The 15,641-nt window shown below is 31.0% G+C and overlaps 1 pseudogene; it reads left to right on the top strand.

Moving 5' to 3' along the window:
* The first annotated feature begins 12,546 nt into the window (after nt 1-12,546).
* LOC133179752 (uncharacterized) lies at nt 12,547-15,294 on the top strand (annotated as a pseudogene).
* Nucleotides 15,295-15,641: the final 347 nt, after the last annotated feature.

Genomic DNA, 15,641 nt, shown 5'->3' with positions numbered 1-15,641 from the left:
ACCTTAGTCTTTTGCCAGGATTAAAATGTCTAGCCTCACAGAGTTCATCATATGAACATCCTCCACTATATCAACCAGACAAAGCAATAGACGGGTACCTGCAAGAAGAGCGAGCGGATACATGTAGCTTTACTTTGGCATCACACGGTATAAAGGAAGCCTGGTGGAAACTGGTCCTGAGGCAAATGTCGAATGTAGCATACTTGGAAATATATTTCCGAAATTCAAGTAATGTATTTTTTTTTAATGAAACAAACTATAAATAAGTGCCCTGGTTTATCTGCGTGTAAATTGCATATTATGTTTGACGTAAAAACTAAACATATATACTAGGTATTTGGTCATTTACACACCTATGTAATTTATTAATAACAAAAAATTTGCCTAATTCTTCAATTGAATACAATTACAATTCCTGCCAATTACAAATGTAATTACTGGTATTCAAGTTACAATTTCAATTTATAAGTGTTCCATTTCTTTAAAAGAGATGTTTATTCCACGATCATGTTATTTCCCGATCATGACAAGGAGCACACGGTGGGTGTGACCGGTTAGCAGGGGATGCTCACTCCTCCTTGGCACTTGATCCCACCTCTGAAGTTTTAAAGGTCCGTGTTTAGTCTGCTCCAATATTTGAATTGTTTAATTGACTTTTGAGCTTGAATACTGTTAGTTTTCTCCACACATTTCATTTATTTAAAAATGAGATACTAATAAAAATAGAACTTCCTTCACAGAAGGTAACGTGTATAGTTGAGAGCACATATACTCAGGTCCTCATTTAAACCATTCAATCTAAAATCTATCTAAATATTAAATTATACATCATTACTTACTGGGGGAAAACTGTACTTTAGAAAAAGCCCACCTATAGTATTACTATCCTAATTGCAACCTGCGCCATCAAAGGTTACTTCAAGCCTCAAAGAGAAAATAAAAACAAAATGCAATGTACCTACACGCACTAGCTTGTTCGTGTATTAACTCTGGGAGAACCAAAATTTATCCTACAGGGCAATCAGTTAAGCCTAGCAGTCAGCGAAACTTATTAGTCAATGTTGAAACATATATAGCTAGTGCATATAATTATATTAGAAGTTTTGAAAATAGGTCTTGATACTAACTACTAGAGTTTTTTACTTCAACCCCCTCCTTTTCTTTTACCTACATTGTACTTGTCCTTTCTGAGATAATAAAATTAAAAAAAAAAAAAACATTTTATAAAATTCTAATTGAAATCTATCTAGGGAGAATTTGGTGAAAAGCAATTTTCAGTGAGAAATATAGTCTGTTTTTAATCGATTTCAAAGGGTTTTCAAATAGAGCATAACCGTGCAACTTGCCCAGTTTCGTATTGAAAATAAACTTACTAGTCCTCTTTTTTGTCATCAATCGTGCCTCACGCTAAACGTCTTACATATGTCCGCTAAATTCTTCGGAGATTCCTGCACTTTAAATTGTTACACGATTTTCTACTCAAAATGTCCTTTCAAATGACCTTTGTTTGTGCCTATCATCACGTTCATGGTGTTTGCCAGACGAAAATCATTAGCGATTGAATGCTTGTTATTGCCGGTTTAATTTCACCGGTTTCAAACGCTTAAGTGATTTGTAAGAGTTATCTCCCTGTGATCGACAATCTTACCTTAAAGGTTCATAAGAATTCAATGAATTGATGAGAACAATGTGACACAAGGAAAATGGTTTATGCATTTCTTTTATTTCAGCTGTTAATAGACATACTGGGTTTTCCGTGCTTTTGTTCAATGATTCATCCTATATACCTCCGTCATTCTCTGGGATTAAAGTATTTTCTCACAATTATTCTACCTGCCCTGAGCAGGTGATGAATATAACTGTGAATCACGTGACTCAGGGGATAGCTTTATATAACTCAAAGAATCCTCCAGTAACCACAGATTGTGAGTTTTATGAACCATATTTTGCAACTATTGAAGTATGCGAAGTAAAAGTGATGGGTGAGTACTTTTTAAATTGATTTTTATACGTATATTTATCTAACGTAAATTCTTTGTCATTCTGTAATGCAACCCCAGCAAATAAAAGTACAGACACTTATTTATTGTTGATGATTGTAATGAATCAAAATGCAAGAAACAGGATATTGATTGAGAAAAAGATCATTAAACTGGTGTAGAAAATGTATCTCATGTCTTCATGTATCGTAGAAATAACAAGCATTAGAGTAAGATTTATAGTCATTGTCTTTTGACTTCATTGATTGTGTCTAGGTTGTCCATCACAGCATTATGGAACAATATGCGCTAACTGTGATCACAGATGCCGCAATAGACAGTGCGATGCATTTAATGGGTCTTGTATTTATGGATGTAGCAACACATTTATGAATGAGTCTGAATGTTGTAAGAGCTATATGATATAGTGTATATATAAAAAGTGTTATAGTATTATTATTAATTCTTATAGTGGTACTATAATATTTAATTGTTTGATTGAAATAGGTATGACAGATGATAAGAAAAGAGATTACATTACTATATTTTTATGAATCACACATTAAAAAAGATCTTTTTTTATTATTTGAATAAAATAGATTGAAGAGAAAATAATATTCTTTTTTGAATCCTAAGTATTCTTTTAATATATAACTTAGTTTTCAATTTTCGGAAATATTCTTAGAAATTCAAATCTCAAACTATCTTTACAAAATCATTTAAATCATTACATGATCATTAAATCCTTAAAAAATGAACTAAAGAATGAATGAAATAGGAAGATGATGAACCGTAATCAATCTCAAATGTCATTTGAAACAATACAAATTTGGAGCAGAGCAAACACGAACTTCTTAATACATCAGAGGTGAAATCAGGTGCCATGGAGGAGTAAGCAGCTAGATGAACAGATAAATGAATATTTAATCGAGATTGCTTTCAATCCTATCAAAATGAGGGGAAATAAATAATTTGTTTTCTAAAGTTCATGAGGTTCTCGAAAGTAAGTGGGATCAGTTCACATGTTTTTTTTTTTTTTTAATTAAGACGACAATTCTTTGAAAAATTCCCATATAACATACAACCTAAAATTTTATATTGGGTAATATAAGGATTGTTTGGTATTTGGTAATATAAAGAATGTTTTCCGTCTTTAGTGATTGCATGAAACTGGATCATTATGTTTGTGCATACATTTATGATGGTCCCAATAACTACCTTCCTTTATTCAGACTAAGTTGAAAGTTTAATTTACAGATAATAAAAATATTCATCATTTTCTTAAGTCTTAATACATTCACAACTCCTTTTTAATGCGTCAAAATATTGACCTTTTCAATTGACGATGCGACATAGAGGTGTTACACGGAATCATGCAACGTCTGAAATATTAAACATTATAGTAAAATAATACTTTTTTACTTTATTTTGACTCCTTCCTTAAAAAGCCTACAAGTTCAGAATTTATATTAACTTGTTTATTTTATTTTTGATTATCCTGAGATTATGTTAATTAGATTGGAAGGGATTTGTAATACATGTACATTTAAAAGTAAAAAAAAATAATCTTGAAGTGAAATACTAGCCCTGGTAAATGATAGTGTGGTAAGAATATGTAAGTGAATAAAACACTTTCAGCTTTTTTTTTTAAAAAACAAAAACAAAATGGAATTGTGATGTATGAGCCGAATAATAAGTTTAAGAATCTTTTTCTTTTGTATTGATAACAAAATACAATTATATAAAGCCTATCTGAATGTTTAATATTTTTACACTGATTTAACTTCAGTAATACTTGGTTAAAGTACTTATTGTTTTAAGAATTCATTGATTTTTAATAAAATAGGTAAATTAAATGCAGAATTCCTATCGGAATTGAATCATGTTCTGAAATCAATGGAATTCTAATTGCTTGTTTTTAAACCAACCAACCCCTCTAAATTGTTAGAAGATAATTCAATATCAAGATTTTTTTTTGTTTCAACACTTCATCGTATTCCAAAAACAGTATGACGTCATTATTCTAAGTTTTTGCCGCTATGCACGTTATTCGATTAGAAAAAGCTTAATTATTTACTTAATTTCTACTTCAAAGAGCTTTTAATAGCAATTGCATATGCACACTTCACATCATTTACTTTAATATATATACTTTTTCTTTGGAAATTTCTTTGAAAATTTTTTCCATTTACAGCGTGTATAATTGGGCATTACGGAAAAGATTGCAACAACATATGTGGACATTGTTCCATAGGGACATATTGTGATCCTGTCACAGGAGTATGTCCTAGGGGGTGTAAAGCTCACTGGAATGGTCCAAAATGTGATGGTAAATATTTATATGAAATAAGGCAATACTACGTTTTAGAATTGCAGTGTAATTAACGGGTAATTTTGAACGGTGTATGGATATCAAATGTGTTTGTTTAACGACCATTAGCATTACATGCATTTAACATTGAAAGTGCTTGATTACACCTTGATAACAATACAAATGAATTCCTTATGATAGATGTTCATTTCCTAGTGCATTTTATTATTTTTTTATTTGCTGTTCTTCTCATAAATAAATAGAGGACCCATCTATATTTTTTAACATTCGAAACAAGTGAATTTGTACTAGTTACCATTAATAAATGCTACCATAATTTTTAATTTACATGAATTTTCTTTTGAATTTTGAATGAGAGGGATTGATTAATTGTAACTTGTTCTACTTCCCATTCGATAATTTTTCACCCACATAGATATATTATCACAAACCGGTGAAGATCTTCAAATGATAAGGTAAATATAACGAAAAGTAATATATCTCACACAAATCTACAAACAATACAGATTTGTAAACAAAAAATAAAGCAGGGACTCCAGGAAATTACAGAGGCGGGATCAGGTGCCTAGGAAGAGTAAGCATCCCCTCCCGACCGGTCACACCCGCCGTGAGACCTATGTATTGATCAGGTAGACGGAACATTCCATAGTAAAATATAATATAAAAACAAAGGCCCTAGTATGACATATATCAGCAACATACGACCCAGCGATAGATTGTGTTTACGAAAGTCATTATAACGACCAATTTAAATGCGGACTTAAAAGGAGATTGTTGAAAGCTCTGTACCATCAACTTATCTGTAACTTTCCTGTCTCGGTTTTAGAATTGATAGTACTCAGATCATCCTCTTGAGTATCGAATAAGTTGGGAGACGTAAATACTGTATGCATGCAGGTTATATCGGAATTTACTTTGAAATTAAGACCCTAAATAATTTAGACCTTATCTTAGCACTTGGGGCCATTGAGTAGTGAAGGATCTTTATCGTGAGGAAGATATTAGGCTAAATCATGTTTTTCTCTATCGATTTTGTACATGTACAAAAAGGAATAAGAAATTTTCGAGTATTTACTGCCCCACTGGATTTATCATTAGGAAAGGTTATCTATATTTTTTCCTTTAAATAATTAATTAAAAAAATTACTCGGATTTAATCTCTTCTTTTTAAGCTTATTTCGCTAAGGAAAGATACGAGTTACAGTATATATGTATATATATATATATATATATATATATATATATATATATATATATATATATATATATATATATATATATATATATATATATATATATATATATATATATGCACACTCTATTTTAACATCTTGACTCTATGCCCAATAAGGAATGTAATTGAGGCCAAGCAATTTATACTTAGGAGAATCTTCAATGTCGCACCTTGTTTTTTGAGTAATTAAAGTTTAGTGTAAGCCATTTGTTGTGATTTTCAGAGTGCGAAGACAACATATATGGATCAGACTGTGAATTTGAATGTGGTCACTGTGTGGACAGAAAACCATGCTCAAAGATAAACGGAACTTGTGAAAACGGATGTGAGGCAGGGTGGAGTGGTCATTTTTGTATAAAAGGTCGGATCCTAATTAGCAATTTTTACAATTATAAGCAATAATTAAACCTTTTAATGTTATTTTGACAATTGCAAAATTAAATTATATCGTACAGTCAAAACGCATTATCTCAGTCAAATCTGTTTCCAAGCAAATTTTGTGACTGAGAAATGCAGTCCGAAATGTGAAGTGTCCGGAATATTCCACAGTAACTACTAACTACTGTGGAATATTCAAATTAGATATCTTTGCTCAGATATGAATTACCGATAAGATAAATTGTATTGAATAATGTTCCACCTAAATTGCTTAAGTGAAAGCAGTTTATCGCATTTTTTCCTATATTTTCTAACCGACGCAATACCCTATGGAGAATAATTAATTTCCAATGCAAGCTTCCATTTTCAAGTCTGTAAATGTAGCTAAACATTTTCTTTTCTACACTGTGTGCTAAAAATTCGCTGTTTGGTCATATATATGGTATTTCACAGACAATAGCATTTGCTTCAATCCAATGCTAGTGAATATAAGAAACAGCACAGCAATCTTTTGAATTTGTAAGAAAAGTTTGACGTTCCCATGACCTCTCTGTATTTCTACAGGTGAATGGTATTTGCAGACTCCATCAATTATTACGCTGATTGTTTCTGCACTTTTGGCTTTGACATTAATGGGAATGTTCGTAAAGTTCATTCGCAACAGAATAAAAGGATGTTCCAGGCGTAAAGACAGAGAAGAAGCCTTCAGCGATTTATCGTCAGATTTTGAAAACAAGGGTTATATTCAACCCTCTCTTCCACAAGACGACCATGGCTATAATAACATGCAATTAACTTTAAAATGTTATGAAAATATAGACATGCAAATCTACCAAAATCCTTGAATTGATTGAAATTTAATACGTTTTACATTCAGATTGCTCTTTAATACAAAAGTAGATATTGATAATTTATTCAATTATTGTTTTATAAGATATTGGAAAAAGTATTATAAGTTTGCTCTCCCTTTTTTCCTTAATGAAGGGTATATGTGCAGCTTTAAAAATAATGACAAAATATTATTAATCTAGAAGATTCATGAAGAATCCTATAGTATCACGGACTTCCTTTTCTTCGAAAATAGAAAAAAAAGTAATCCTTGTGTATGTAAAAGAACCTTAAACGTACCGGTGTATTATTTTTGGTATATATATTATGCTCATTTCTTTTATATTCTTTTCTTTATGCTTAAAGACAATTAACATTCATTCCTGTGTTATAGGGAAGTGAATGAAAACAAAACAGAAATTATCAAAGAGGTATTATTTTATTGCTCTCTTTTGAAATCATTTTCAGTAATTCTTTTAAACAAAGGTTAAATTTGAATTTTAGTAAATTATTTACATATCACTTGGTGTCTAATTTAAAATAATTGGACTATTAATAATCTTTCCAGAGATATAAGGAAATTAAAAGAAAATTAATAATACAAGTGAGGCAAGGCTAGGTATATGCGTTTACATTCAAATAATTTTATAACAAAACGGTAGAGGTATATCTATTTTACACGGAAGGTTTAATTATGTTTTCTTATACATACTTAGTACTGAAGACATGACATAGCCAGTGCATATTATGAAGTCATATTTTGGCGTCCTTTTTTAAGTAATAAACACATTAACAAAACAGCTTCGGTGCCTTTTAATTTTACATATATAATGCACCGTGCTAATATGAACGTTCTTAAATTGCTGCAAACTCTATGTACCTTCTAATTTCAGTTACACAAGGGTGTAAATTTTTACCCTGCTGCAACTAAAAAAAATTACAGAGAATATCTTTAAAAGTTGACTGTCGATAATTTGCAGCAGTATCTCCAATCCTTAGATTATTCTGATTCTAACTACATCTTATTTCTGAAAAGAAAAAAAGTAGTGTACGTCCTTAGCTATTTTGGTGATGTTATTAATAGCCTTGTGTCTTAGAGAACAATAACATCATAATATGACGTAATAATGTGAACTTGGTATCATATGTCGTGGGTACCAAGTCTGTATTATAAAAGAAACATTCACCTTTTTTGTATAATAGGTATAGCCCTTATGCTTTTTAAAGATTTCATTTGATAGTTACGTCCATACTAAGCACCAACTCACTTTCAAATTACCACTTTAAGAAACTTTCAACAAGCCGCAATACATTCCCTTGCAAAGAGAAAAAAAGAAAGAAAAAATGTTAACATGTTTATAAATTATTTATATAGCTGGTAAAAAGGATGAAGAATGATTTATTTCTCTTTCGTGGCATATTGTTGGTAGAACCATAAATTGAAAATTGACTGACTTATCAGTGATGGTAATAGTATAAAACTACTCAAAATAGCATATTTTTATAAAATGATTTCTACGCGGGTATGTTAAGGCTACACCGAGATATCCTACATGCCTATACAATATGAGGTCAAAGTAAGTTGTATGACGTGAACTTTAGAGATAATGATTTCTTTATATATATTTAAAGTTTAATTTCAGGTCCAAGAAATGAATAGAAACATTCTAAAAAATAATATAAACTAAATATTGTCGTCTTTTGGTGGTATAAATAGCGAAGTATTTATCATAGGGGTTAAATACCAAACCCATGACGTCATAACTATTGATCAAATATTTGCCGAGTGAAAATTAAACGTGACGAGAATTCATGTAAAAAAAAACATATGAAATGACAGTTTTAAAGCATATACCGTGAATGTCATGTGTGATCCATCAGGAATTGAAGATTAAGATTCAGGTATGCTGATTTATTCTTATCATGTTTTCTTATAATCCAGACAGGCAGTGTTTTGAAATCTCGATCATCCTTTCCTCTGTCGTTCTAACAAAGAAGATGCAAAAGTTCAACACTACGCCGCATACTTTGAAACATAATTTTTAATTGTATCGAAAGCTTGTATTCTATAGTACTTGGAAAGTGCTGATAGAATTGTATAATTAACATGAATTGATGACAATTTCTTGATCGTATGTACAAAATATAAAAAAATGTTCTTAATGTTTCATGCAAAACTTTGGAATAATTTTTTTCTGTGTCGGGAGAGTAGGATTGTAGCAGCACTTTTCATGACCCAGTGATGTTTTTACATAATATTTTTCACAAAAAAAAAAAACAAAAAAAAAAAAATGAATTATCCCGGGGTAGTGTTGAACTTTTCCGTTTTTCATTAAGGCATTTTTTTTTATTTATAGACGTCACGTCATGACATCGTAGTGGAGTGTTTCTTTTAGCCTAACCCTCAATGACGTCTATACAATGGATGATAAGACTAAATGTTTAATCTATGGCTTTTTGATTTATCAATGTTACATTTTACGAAAAAGGTCTAAATTCGTCGAAAAATTAACTGGGTACTGTTTTAACACACCTGAGTACACTAAGAAAATTAAGAAAAAATTCCCTTTTAATGCACTTGATTTCTTTATAATATTTTGTTAGCAGCAACATGAAATGAATTTTACATGTAAGCGACGCGGTAGTTTCAATAGAGATAAGATGCTGCCGGTTGTGGAAGCACTTTTCATTGGGACTCTGTTTGTCTCACCTTCTGAAAGCTTTCGTGTCATGGTTTTTGCTTATAGTTCATCCTATTATTGTTAAAGTAATTCGTTAAAGCGTTTTTTCCCTTATCATCAATATTTATCATAAATTATTTTCAAAAGATTATAATTTAGTTATATATCAAACCTTAGCATTACTATATGATTATTTATAATTTTATGCAGGTAAATAGAGCTTATTGCTTTGAGTGTTATGAACATTTCATTGTTCATATTCGAACAATATGATTAATATTATTTATCATAATTAAAAATAATCAATATAATCAATTGAAAATATTTAATATGAACTGAAATAGCTTTTTTGTACTTATAATTGTAAAATATCACTAAAAATACAGAAATTAGAAGCGGATTATTATTTTTTTAAATATGTTAACGATCGGATCTATATATATTTTTTTTCAATATCAGACTTAATATCGCATCCTGACTAGGTTACAATAGAGTTATGGATCTCATAAAATCCTTAATAAATACAAATTTGTGAGCAGGACATGAAACACGTACTCTGGGAAATCCAGAGGAGGGATCAGGTGCCTAGTAGGAGTAAGCATCCCTGTTTAACAGTCACACCCGCCGTGAGCCGCATGTAAAGATCAGTTCGACGTAACATTAAGTAGTCAAATTCAGTAATAAAAACAAAGGTCTAACAATTGGTATGAAACTTCAGCCAACACATGACACTATGACAGGTTATATTTGCTAACAAAATTTACGAAATGCTGACTTTAAGCGGGGTTGTTGAAATCCTTGTAAAATCCAATTATCTGTCAGTAGCCTGCCTCGGTTTAGAAAAATGATCATACTCGGATCAGTTTCGAATAGGTTGGTATGTGTAAACACAGTGTGCATAGTGGCATATTGCTACATGAATAAGGAAAGTTCACGATGGAAAAACTGAAGTCATCTCATTTGTGATACAATTCATGTGTTAGTTTTCCTTTTTCTTTTATAGTCAGTAAAACATCCAAATATGAAACAGATGTGGTAGACTCTGAGGTGTCTTTTATCTCACTGGGATATATCAAGTTGACATATGAATGGAAGTAACTATTGCCAATTGATAATTCGAGGTCGATATATCTAAATGTTGAGCTGAAGGTCACAATAAGTGTTTTCTTCTTCTCATGTAGAAGTTTTTGACTAAAAATGAAAACAGGTCGGCTTATTAAGGCTTATTAAGGAGCACAAAAGGGCCCCTCGAAATTCCAACATTTTGTTGAAAGACCTGGTCTCCAAAAATGGAGAGAACAATGGAAAATTGAAACATGTTTCCGCATATATGTCAAATCATGCACAAAAGTTAATCTAGTGTTTTTGGTTTACGTAAATACAATCCTGAATTGCATTCATAAACATAACTAAATGTTAGTATATATAAATATGAAAAAAAGATGAAGATTGCTACCCATCATTGGATTTAAGAGAGAGAGATACGCAAGCGAGTAAAGGTCAGTTTAATTTGTTGCGTTTCTATGCAAATCAGGTAATGAAAAAGCATAAGAGGTATATCTATTATACTGCGAAAGTTTAGATTCACTCTCTTGTAAATTCTTAGTACCCACGACATGCTATAGCTGGTATAAATCATGACGTCGTTATTCTCTACTACTCTAAGTAAAAACCATATCTACAAACTGTTTCGACATAAGGCTATACCTTATTTTATTTTGCATAAATATTGATTAATGGTTAAACTTTCTAAAGATCAATTTAAATTGCTGCAAATTTCCTTTGCATTATATAATTTCATAAAAAAAATTGATAACTTACTCTGAACTGAAAATGTTTACCCTGTTTTAACTCAAAACTTTTCAACTATTGACGACACGATGTAATGATATCTGTGCAGCAATATCATCAATCCTTGAAATATTCTGCCCGTCAGCTATGATAAGGAAGGAATTGGAAAATGCGATATTAGTACCCTCTTAATATGTATTTTTTTAAAAATCTTTGTAATAAAATATGTATACGAGTAAATGTAAGAAAGGTTATACAGATATTAATAAAGGATACAGTACAAGTTGCATCGCATCAATCAGCTCTGTGTGTCACGTGAATGGAATAGAAATAGAGTTGTTATACTAAATGTAGAAAATGACGCTTCTTTAAGCTCATACAATGTACGCAATTTTTTCTGAGAAAAAAAAAATGATACACATTAAAAAGGTTTACATAGACTACAAGAATACAAGGGTTTATCAAAAAGTTCGTGGACTGATGCGATAAAATTAGTACTATATCAACTGAGAGATGTAAATCCCGTATGCAGGTGATGAAGGTATATCGCTGCATAAGTAAGAGAAGTTGACTATTGAAAAGTTAAAGTCATCACGTTTATCATAAAGCTTGGTTGTTATATTACCATTAACGTCCTTTTCAAGTAAAATATCCAAATATGAAACAGATGTGTCAGACTCTGTGGTATCTTTTATCTCAAGCTCACCAGGAAACAAAAGTTTAAGAAATGTTGAAAATTTTAGCTTGATACGTTGATAATTTGCCAAATTATTATAAAATGAATATATATATATATATATATATATATATATATATATATATATATATATATATATATATATATATATATATATATATATATATATATATATATATATATGATCAATCGGCGCTGTCCTGCTTTGTTTTCATGTCGTCCGACAACGACATTATTTCTCAATGCATACTCCCTCCGTCTCAATACACTTATCTTGATGAGATTCCCGTGAGTTAAGTTAAAACTAAAACCTGGCCCCACCGCCATAAAACTTTAAGAATTCTCAAAAAAATTCTCAACTCAAGTCTTGAGAATTACTCAGCTAAGAATATTCTTAAATTCACTGCCATAAAACGATTTGAGAATATTCTCAGCTGAGTAATTTTCAAGACTTGAGTTGAGAATTTTCTCAAGATTTTTTTCTCGCGAGACTGTTTTCGCGGATTTTTCTCAATGTTAAAAGCGGCCCAGTGGAACTCTTTAGTAGCGAGAGGGCAGAAATTGTTGGAAAAACATGTAAACAAATTCGGGACTGTCATATGTCGTCTGCATTCTGAAATATTAGGATGGAAGTCATGGAGAAAAGAGTTAGAGCTCAAAATTGGAGCAAAGAAGAGGAAATAGCATTGATAGAAAATGTGAAAGAGAGGTCTAGGCACTGTTTGGCCCATTAAAGGGAAGCGGGGTAAAGGGCAAAATAAAAGACATCAGAGGAAAGGAGTGGAATGCCATTGCTGACAAATTAAACTCGTAAGTTTGTTTTTTTAATGGAAAAATTCAAAGCATTAATTATACTTTGAAATACCTAATACAGAATACACTCTTTAATCAAAGTAGGTCGCAGTTGTTAGGCCAGCGGTCATTAGCCGAGTTAAAAATTATTACCTTAAACATGTATGTTATTCAATGCACAATAACTGTATATAAATATATATGCATGACTTTTTATGCTTAAATGGTTCTACCTTTGTGGCAGACTTGTGAATACTATATAGATGTTTACACCAGCTGTACACGATAAAAATTCATGTGCATTGCTAAAAATAGAAAAGGAAATCCCCTTTTTGTTTACTTTTACTTTTGTTATTGTCAAGTCAGTTTAACACAAAGAAAAGGGGATTGGGGGAGATTAGGAAAAAATACTATAATATCAAGTCATTAAGTAAGTATAACATATATTTTTATTGAGTAACATGTTACTTTAAAATTTGTTAATTTTTATTTGATCATGGTGATTGAAACACAATGATGAATTCATTCATGCATGAATTAACTATAATGATAAATCATGTATATGTATATAAAAGTTATGGCCGTAGTTCAGAAATGTTAGAATTATTATTATCATTATAGTTTTTTTTCTCTGCAGGCAAAGAGAAGTTGGACAGTATCAAAAACCCAAAACTGGAGGGGGGCCCTCATTACCACCACTTACTCATGGGGAGGAGACCTTTCTAGGCCTATCAGATGGGGAGCCAAACATACATGGACTGGAAGGAGGGATTGACACTGATGGTACCGTACATTTATCAATACAGAAAAAAAACCCACTTATAGTGAAGTACTTGGGACAAAACTTTTGATTCGTTTTAAACATAATTTGTTATATCCATTAAGTTAATGATGTTTTAAAACCACAGGGAATAAAAATCACTTTGCTACAAGCATGAATTCATCATAAGCGTGTTTGCTGTAACCATGTTTTAATGTACTTTTATTACTTCGACACCTTGTTCTAAATAAAATGTTAACAACTAATTAAGATATAAGAAAGAAAGAAGAAATATTTATTTTATCTTCCAAATGTAGTTTAATTGCCATAAACAGCTGACATTATACATGTATTTATGTAGTTCTGCATGTAAATTAAACAATATAATGTGCATACATTTATCTTGATTTTAAGCACCAGTCCCATTTCAATCCATGACAGCAGAGTTAACTCATGCATCTGAACAAAGTACACAAAAAGGTACATAATCTAAAAAGCAATTGTATTCAGAACCCCCCCCCCCCAAACAAAAAAAAAAAATAAAATAAAGATTCAATTAATTTTTTTGTCTAAGCTTTTTTGTATTTTGACTTTTTTCAATATTTGTAGAAAAGAGCCTGTTGAGATTAAAATGCAGGAAGTGCAGAGTTGGAAGATATCAGCATGCATGGTATGGAATTTATTTTATTAACTAAATTCAGCTTATATTTACATTTGATGTCTGATTTACCTGTAACACATATATACTGAAAACTTTGGCATTTATAATACATGTACCACAACTTAACACTCACAGGGAGGTCAAAATGTTAAAGTTATGAATTTATTTTGACGTCACAAACATTGAATGCATCATAATCTGCTTGTCTCTGATTTTGAATGCTGTTCCAGTAAATGTCAAATTAAGTAAAAATTGAAATTCATGTTCACGTTGAGAAGTAATGGTTGTTCCAATAATTTAGCTACACAAAGTCAGTGTGTATTATTCAAACCAGCAAAATCATCAAGGGGACAAGCGGGTATCATTTCATACTTGTCTCCCAGGATCAGTGGTCACTGATTTTTTTTCTCATCGTGAGTGTATATATCTTCATACATTAAAAGTATTTGCGATGCATGTACATACATTTTTACATCTAAAAACAGGAAAGCCAGTGTGACTCAGGTGAGCATTGTGGTAAAGGTGCCTCCAGGGCCTCTTATGTTTCTGTTCGTATATTACTTAACAGTATTTGTTTGCATTTAATTTGCAGAGCATCCAAAAGGTAAAAAGAGAGTAAACAACAAAGGTTTGTAAAATATGTATGAATTTATTAACAAACACATTTCAATTTTGTTGTTTATCAGATGAATAACTCTTTCACTACAAAAATTCCTATTAAATATGCTGGAACTTTAGATTTTAAAAATTGCAAGATTTTAAATTGTATTCTGCACTTTAGAATTCACCCAAAATTATTGCTAATAATTCAGATAGTCTACATGCAGACACAGTCAAAATGATGAAATAATACATAACATATATGTAACATTTTCTTTTGTTATAGACATACTTGTTACAGACATACATTAATCTGTTTAAAATTTTACAGAGAAGGAATCAAGGAAATGCTTGGATGAATTAGAAAAGAGGAATTTGGTCCTCGACAACAAAAGACTAGAGGAGGAGATTGAAAGGATTAGAGAGGAGAGGGAAGTTCTAACTTTAAAGAAAGAGGTGCTGACTTTAAAGAAACAAAAACTGGTTTTTGAAATTCAAGCATCCTTCCCCTGTCTTGTGGAACAATTAACAACATTGCCAGAATGTTAATAGATAAATTAGTATGTGCGAGTGACAGAGAAATTTTGAAACTTCATATTAAACAAAATTATTAAACAATAAAATAAATCAAACTTGAAAAGCCTATTCTTTTTTTCTGATAATATATTACTGCACTCATTAATAGCCAAATGAAAAACTTATTGGTGATGGCAGCTCATGATGACAGAAAGCTAAATAAATAATGTAAAGCTAATACCACAAATCATATTCTGTTATCTAGTTAAAGGAAATGATAATGTTTATTAGCTCACCTGAGCTGAGAGTCTGATCATATTTTGTCTGGCATCTGTCCGTCTGTAAACTTTTTAACATTTTTGACCTCTTCTCAAGAACCACTGAGACAATTT

This window comes from Saccostrea echinata, unplaced genomic scaffold (assembly GCF_033153115.1).
Source record: "Saccostrea echinata isolate AGI-Se365-2 ecotype Australia unplaced genomic scaffold, CSIRO_AGI_Sech_v1 ptg000005l, whole genome shotgun sequence".
NCBI classification, from domain to species: Eukaryota; Metazoa; Mollusca; class Bivalvia; order Ostreida; family Ostreidae; genus Saccostrea; species Saccostrea echinata.
This window is presented reverse-complemented; position numbering and strand designations above follow the sequence as displayed.